General features: G+C 44.4%; 1 long non-coding RNA gene across 5 annotated transcripts in view; it reads left to right on the forward strand.

Moving 5' to 3' along the window:
- Positions 1–5,133: 5,133 nt before the first annotated feature.
- Positions 5,134–6,989, forward strand: part of LOC104873151 — a 111,472-nt gene continuing 109,616 nt past the window's right edge. For all 5 annotated transcript variants that reach the window (XR_783380.3, XR_783381.2, XR_783382.3 and 2 more), the window contains exon 1: positions 5,134–5,591. This is a non-coding gene — a long non-coding RNA (uncharacterized LOC104873151). The remainder of the gene's footprint in view (positions 5,592–6,989) is intronic.

The raw sequence follows: 6,989 nt of genomic DNA on the forward strand, positions 1-6,989 counted from the left end.
TTAAAAAATGGGCCCCTAACCTGTTTTTGAAATCTACATCAGACCACTTCCTTTTTTCTGCATACATAAATAGGGATAGAGGCTTGGCTTTACAATTTAATCATTCCATTTCTTTCTCCCCTGAACCAACCTTTACCAAGTATGTAGAGAGGCTCAGTTAAATTCATAGCCCAAGAAACATGTATGTTTGTGATTAATATGTGTTAGAATGAGGAGCGACATGGTAATAAAGTGAAAAGGTCTGGGGGCCTTTTGGGAAATCCATCTGACTGCAGGCTGTGGCTTCAGTAATGAGGCTGCTATTTTGTGGTCACAGAGGTAATGTTTTCTGATGCAGGCAGAATGATTAACAAGGTAAAATACCTGTGGAGAGGATGCTGGGTATGGAGGGATATGGCCTTTTGGAAAATGGCTCAGGGTGGAAGGCCGCTTGCCTTTACTTCTGCATTTTCAGGAGAATTTTCAGTTGAGAACAATAACCAAAGGTGGTGAATTCTTTCTCCTCTCTTTTGTTCTCACACTAATTCATTCAGTGGTGTGTGCGTCGTCTGTGTGTGTGTGTGTGTGTGCACGCGTGTGTGTGTGTGTGTGTGTGTGTGTGTGTGTGTGTGTGTTTGCTTGGGGGTGGGAAGGATGCAAGGTGAGAGGCAAGAAGAAATTGTATTCACTTGGCCTGTTTTATAGATCTTCCAGGATTCAGGTCAGACTGTTCGTTGTGCTCTACCTATAGGGCTGGCTTGCCTGGCAAATGAAAATGACAGAAGTTATGGGTCCCTGGGGTGCCACTGGAGGTGAAGCATGATTGTGTGCAGTGAGAGGGCCATACACAAAGCCCATTTTTACCCAGTTATTCCTCTTCCTAGAAGCTTGCGGAAGAAGAGATACATAGAAATAACAGTATTATTACTATTTTGGATGTGAACCTCAAAGTTGGGGTGAACTGGACCAGCTGTTTCCTCTTGTAAAGGCTGGGGGCCGCCTAGGGGGAAAGTGAAAGAAGATCAAATGGATCTTTTCTCTTTTCTCTCCAAATTTAGGCTGAGACAAAAAGAACAACGGTGCAGAGAAAAAGATAGCTAGAGAGGTAGTATCTAGCCCCTGCTGTCTCCACAAGCCATTCCAAGCTGGATAAAGCTCAGATCTGACCCTTATGCCAGAATAAGACTAAACACCCAAAAAGTGTGGAGGTGACTCGACATTCTCCAGCAAGTTGTGCCATGTTCTTGGGTCTCTTTGGGAACCCCATGCTTACACTAAGCAGTCCAGTATGTTGTCTTGGCTATGACCTGCCAAATCCCAACTCTTCTGTGTAAGTTTGCGGCAGGGCAGGGGACAGGCACACAGGGGCTCTCTCCTTCCATTCCGACTCACCCTTGAGAGGGAGACAGAAAATGTGAGCCAAAAGAGGAAATGGGACCAACACTGCCTTCCATCTTCTCCTCCCCATCCCATGCGTCTTCTTAGTCTTCTGCCCCACTTGTGTCTTGGATACCAGTAGTGGTTTCCTCCAATACTTGATTCTGTATTGGCTGCCAGAATGATACTCCTCAAGCCCGGCTTTCATCATATCCCCGAGTGCTGGAAACTACCGCCCAAGTCTCCCAGTCTCAAACAGAAAGGAGCAGCCTGCTCCCCTACTGTTGTATAAATAAAGCTTTATTGAATGAACACAGCTGTGTTCATTCATTTATATATTATCTACCGCTGCTACAAAGTTAGAGGTGAGCGACTGTGCCTCAGAGTGTGTGGTTTGCAAAGCCTAATGTGTTGACAGTCTGCCATTTACTTTACACATCTTCCAAGTCTTGCTTTTCCAAAAGATACCCAAACATCTACTTTTGGTGTTTGAACTCCTTGTCAGTCTGATAACAACTAATTCTTCTTGTCTTGCCTATACCCGGCCCCTCCGAGGACCTCATGAGCTAAGCAGAAAGGGATCCCCTACTTTAAACATTTTAGTTTTCATAGTTTTATGGGATTATAATATTCACCTAGAAAGGTACCACAAGTCTAAGTGGTACCGCGAAGGTTGTACCAGTAAGCTTTATTATTTTTTTCTACCTCTGGATCTTGAATCTATCAGGAGATGATGGTGAGTATAAGTATAAATATGGTGTAAGTAGGGGAGGTCGAGGTTTTTCCCTATATTAATATCGTAGTTAATACACCTTACTCAATAGCTCAGCGCAGTGTCACACACCTATAATCCCAGCGCTCTGGGAAGTTGAGGCAGGAGGATCATAATTTTGAGCCCATCCTGGGCAATTTAGTGACACCCTGTCCCAAAATTTAAAAGTAATGATAGTGAATTAAAAAAAAAAAAAGCTAGGGATGTAGCTCAGTGTAAAGAACTAGTTTCAATTCCTAGTACTCTTCCGATATCCACCTGTGCCACAAAAGTCCTTTAACCGCTAAACGGGGGTCACTGTTTTTACCTAGCAGTATGCTACTTTCTGCATAAATTATGTATGAGGAAGTCATTCTCTGTATTAAGTTTATTATTTGCAGTAGCACCAGAACACTAAATTGTTAGTAATAAATATTTGAAAGATATATATCGTTTATAGAAACAAGTGTAAAGCATTATTGAAAAAAGATAAAAATAGATAGTATATATACATGTATGCTTATATGTAGTATATTGTATATATGTAAAATGTACAGAGGTGTGTGTATGTAATTTATAATAAGCCTTGAAACAAAGTAGCACATATTCTCCTTCTTCAAAATCATCTTGGCTGCTCTTGGTTTGCTTTTTTATTTATTTATTTTATTTATTTATTTCTGTGGTACCAGGGATTGAACTCCAGACCTTGCACTTGTGAGGCAGGGGGCAGCACCACTGAGCTAAATCCCAGCCCTCTTTTTGTTTGCTCTGAGGTGAGTCTTGGTACGTTGTCTAGAATGATCTCAAACCGGGGATCTCAAGAGCTCTCAAGAGATCCTCCTGCCAGAGTCTCCTCGGTAGCTGGATCGTCCTGGTGCCTTAATTTCCCATAGGAAATGTAAGATTTGATTTTTAGTTTGTATTAAAAAACCTAATGAATTTTCAGATGGGGTTACGTAGAATTACAGTCAGCGAAGTCTGACCGTGAACATGCACCTCTAATTAGACTGGCTTTTGTTTTTACCAATGATTTTGAATAGTTTTTGGTAGAGAGGTTTTTGATATTTTGTATTGTAACATTTATTTCTAGAAGCTGGGATGTTTCTAATGTGACTTTCTGATTTCTCGTGTTACTAATATATGGGAATACAACCAATTCTTTGCAGGTTGCCCTTATGGCTAATTACCTTGCTTAATTTATTTACTAATTCAAAACTGTCTGAAGATCCTGTTGGGCGTTATATGTAGTTGGTCATCTTGTTGGTTACAGTGACAGTTTTACTTCTCTTTCTTCTCCTATCCTTAGTCCTTTTGCCTTCTTGCTGGCTTTGTTACCCAGGTAGGACAACTCCAGCGTTGCATATAAGTGGTGACATTGTGTAGCTAATTTCTTGGCTTGGTGTGTTTTTCAGCCTAGCAGAAATCTTCTCATTGACTTGATCTTCAGTATGTGTGAATGAAAGGAATTAATAGGCCCATACTGTTTGGAAGAGCCTTTTATGGCTGCAAATAATTGTAGATCCCTACATCTGTTTCAGAATTCTTCATCTCTCTATAGAGAATTCACAGCTACTCATTAGACTTGCTAGGTTAAATGAATGTAAAGTTCTTTCCTGGGTATAGACATAACGATTGTCTGTTGAATATTCATTTCCATTGACCATTTCTTTATTGACTTTGTTTACATTAGTTTCTTTGATAGCCCTGACAATCCTATAAGAAACCACCCTTGTTCCACCAGCCTTTCCTTCGCAGAAACCAGTAGCCTAGGCCTAGGGATCAGAAATTACAGACATCTAAATCATTCAGGTGGACGTAGCAGAGCTGTTTGCAACCGTAGCAGTTTGCCTGCAAAGGCCTCCGACACTGCAGCCTGACCCACCCAGAGAGCCTTTGATTGTTTGGGGGAAGCTTTCATCAGCCTTCTCAGTGTTCCTTGGGTTAAACATTCCTGGGTCTGTCTTCTTGCTCTCTACGGACCCAAAATCTCCTTTCCTCTTTCCAGTTATGTGTCCTTCTCAGTGCTCCTTTATACACAGAGCTTGGTGCATTGGTGGAGCGTTAATGCGGCTTTGAATGGTTTCATCCATGCTCTGCCCTTTTGAAATTCTGTCCCCAGACCCCTGATCATCCTTCTTGCAGATTTCGATGTTTAAAGATTTCACTTCTGTCTTAACACGGCCATCTACTGTCTGTGTGGCCTCCCACAAGTCCCCGGATCTCCCCAGGCCTCGGTTCCTATCTCTGGCCTACGAAGCAGTCCCTTCCCGCCTGGTTCCTCCTCAGACCCTGTGGGGACCCACTGAACATAATGGATGGGGAAGTTGTTTGCCCGCTCAGAAGAGCTCCATCAGGGCCACTTATTTTTAGCACACACGTCATGGTGTTGACACACACGGGATGAGTATTTGGATGAGCGGAGCTGAATTCAGCCCTGAAAAAAAAGTGAACAAAAGGGACTTTAGCAGTGGCATTCAGCCAACACAAGAAAACTACAGGGACTGCGTAAGGGACAGAAAGAGGAGGGTGGAATTAGCCTCAGAGAAGGAGGACTCCCAGACTGGAATGTCTAGCTGGGGCTTTGGGGAAGCTGCCGTGGTCTGCGAGGTCGATGGGGGCCGGGAAATTGTAATCAGAGATGGAGATGCTGAATTTTGTGTGTGTGTGTGTGTGTGTGTGTGTGTGTGTGTGTGCGCGCGCGCGCGTGCGTGTCCTCCCTGCCCCCAGCGAAATTGCAAGGAGGAGGCAGCGCCATTCCCCCCTCCCCTCCCCCATCCCAGAAGGCTGATTATTATAAAAATTCTCTGTCATTGCTTTGCAATGGTCCATAGCCTAACTAATTTAAAAATGCAAATGAATGCTAAATTACGGTCCGGTTTGGAGCTCATTTCCTGCCCGCGTACCCAGAGATGCTCGGCATTGTTTCCACGGCTGGCAAGCAGGCTGGGCGCCCCCTGGGTGATGTGACAATGGCCCACGGCGTCACCGCTGAGGTCACAGGTCGTGCAGCCGCCGGGTCAGAGCAGCGCTGTGCGCCTTCACTCCTCCGCGTCTCAGCCCCTGCAGTGGCGCACTGCAGCATCGTCTTACTTCTCTTGACATCCACGGGGCCGCCCTGCGCCCTCTGCCATCTGTCAGCCCTGCGACAGGCCAAGTGATGTGCCTCATGTACTGGTTAGACAGCTCTGCATACTGCCAACCCTTCTAGTGGGGAGCTTTGCGCCTGAAAGCCTGTTTGCTGTTTGCTGATGATGGGAGGAGGAAGAACAGAGTCCTGGCTGTGAGCGAATGGTTAAATCAGTGTGCTTTGCAGGGTACTCTAAGAACCAGAGCTCTCTAAAAATGCGGATTCCTGCGCCCCACCTTAAACATCCAACAGTGGAATTTGTATCAGTACTGTGCATCAGAAACGTATGACTTTTCAAACACGGCTCTCAGGCAGTTCCTACACATATTAAATGTTGAGGCTTATTCACCATCCACGGTAAGATAATGGAGTATTGGGGCGGAAAGAGCCCTAGAAATCTTCCAGTCCAGAGGTTTTCAACCTTGGTTGTACGTAAGAGTTACTGGGGAGCCTTTAAATATCATTAGAATGTTTGGGGCTGGGGCCAAGCTGTCAGTGGTTTTTAAAGCTCTCCAGGTGATTCCGACTGACAGCCGAGTTGGGAGTCACTGTTGCATTTTGTTGTTGTTGTTATTATTATTATTTTTTTTTTGGTACCAGGGATCGAACTCAAAACTTTGCACCTGCAAGGCAAGTGCAGTGCCACTGAGCCACGTCCCTGGCCCTCCAACCCATTGGTTTAACAGTTGGGAACAGTGTGCCTTACAGAGAGACTGACCTGACTGTGAGAGGCAGGGGCTCAGGAAGGATGGGAAGTCAGGTTGCTTACTGCTTGCTGGTCTGGTGCTCCTTCTACCATATACCAGATTCTCTTTGTTGAGCCAATGACAGCTTCTGCTCCCTTGCATCATGTTCGTCCCGTACAAGTCAAGTGGCACCTGAAGGCAGGACCTCCTTGTGGGCCCGCGTGTTCATCTCGTCTCTCACACGGGGCCTCTGACTCCCGCCAGGCACCCCATTCACGCTGTGGCTTACAGCCCAGCGCCTGCCCCAGCCTCATCCTTGTTTCACTAACCCCCCAAGACCCTGGTCCACTGAGGTTTTGGGAAACGAGACCTTCAACCCTGGCGTTTGTTTTGCACATGTAACTTTGAGCAAGCAACTAAACCTCTTTGGACTTCTGTTTCCTTTCCTTAAGCAGAGTACTCGTCGCTAGAATGGAATACTTGGTTGGGAATGGGATTGTTTTTTAATACCATAGCCTATTTCTAGGCACAAAGTGGGTATCCAGTAAATGCTCAGTAAAATAAATAACTGAGCCATGCAGCCATGCGTATCATGCCCTCATGTCTCCTGGCTCATCTTTTCCCAGCACAATTTTCACATTCAATCATGTTTTAGAAGAACTGCTTTAGTGAAAATTTCTGTGGATTGTATCTATTTCCAGCCTCAGTAAGTGGCATAGTTACACCCAACATATATCTTCTACAACAAAATCTCAGCAAACAAAATAACTTGCATCTTCCCTTAGACTTTAAAATAATGGAATTTTCATTCAATAAGTATTAATTATATCTTTATTACATTTTTGGGGTATGATGGGGATTGAACTCCGGACCTTATGCATGCCAGGCAAGCAGTCTGCCCCTGAGCTGCATCACTGCCTACTGGTATCTTTACTCACCTCAAGTTGTTTGTGGCACCATCCAAGAAGAATGGCAAAAAGCTGTAAAGGATGGGAAATATGCTAAATCAATGCTAACATCATTCATGTGTTAAAAAAAAAATTTTTTTTTTTTTTTTTTTTTTTTTGTT

The sequence above is a fragment of the Fukomys damarensis genome, unplaced genomic scaffold (genome assembly GCF_012274545.1).
Source record: "Fukomys damarensis isolate Sample0158 unplaced genomic scaffold, DMR_v1.0_HiC HiC_scaffold_9, whole genome shotgun sequence".
Lineage (NCBI taxonomy): Eukaryota > Metazoa > Chordata > Mammalia > Rodentia > Bathyergidae > Fukomys > Fukomys damarensis.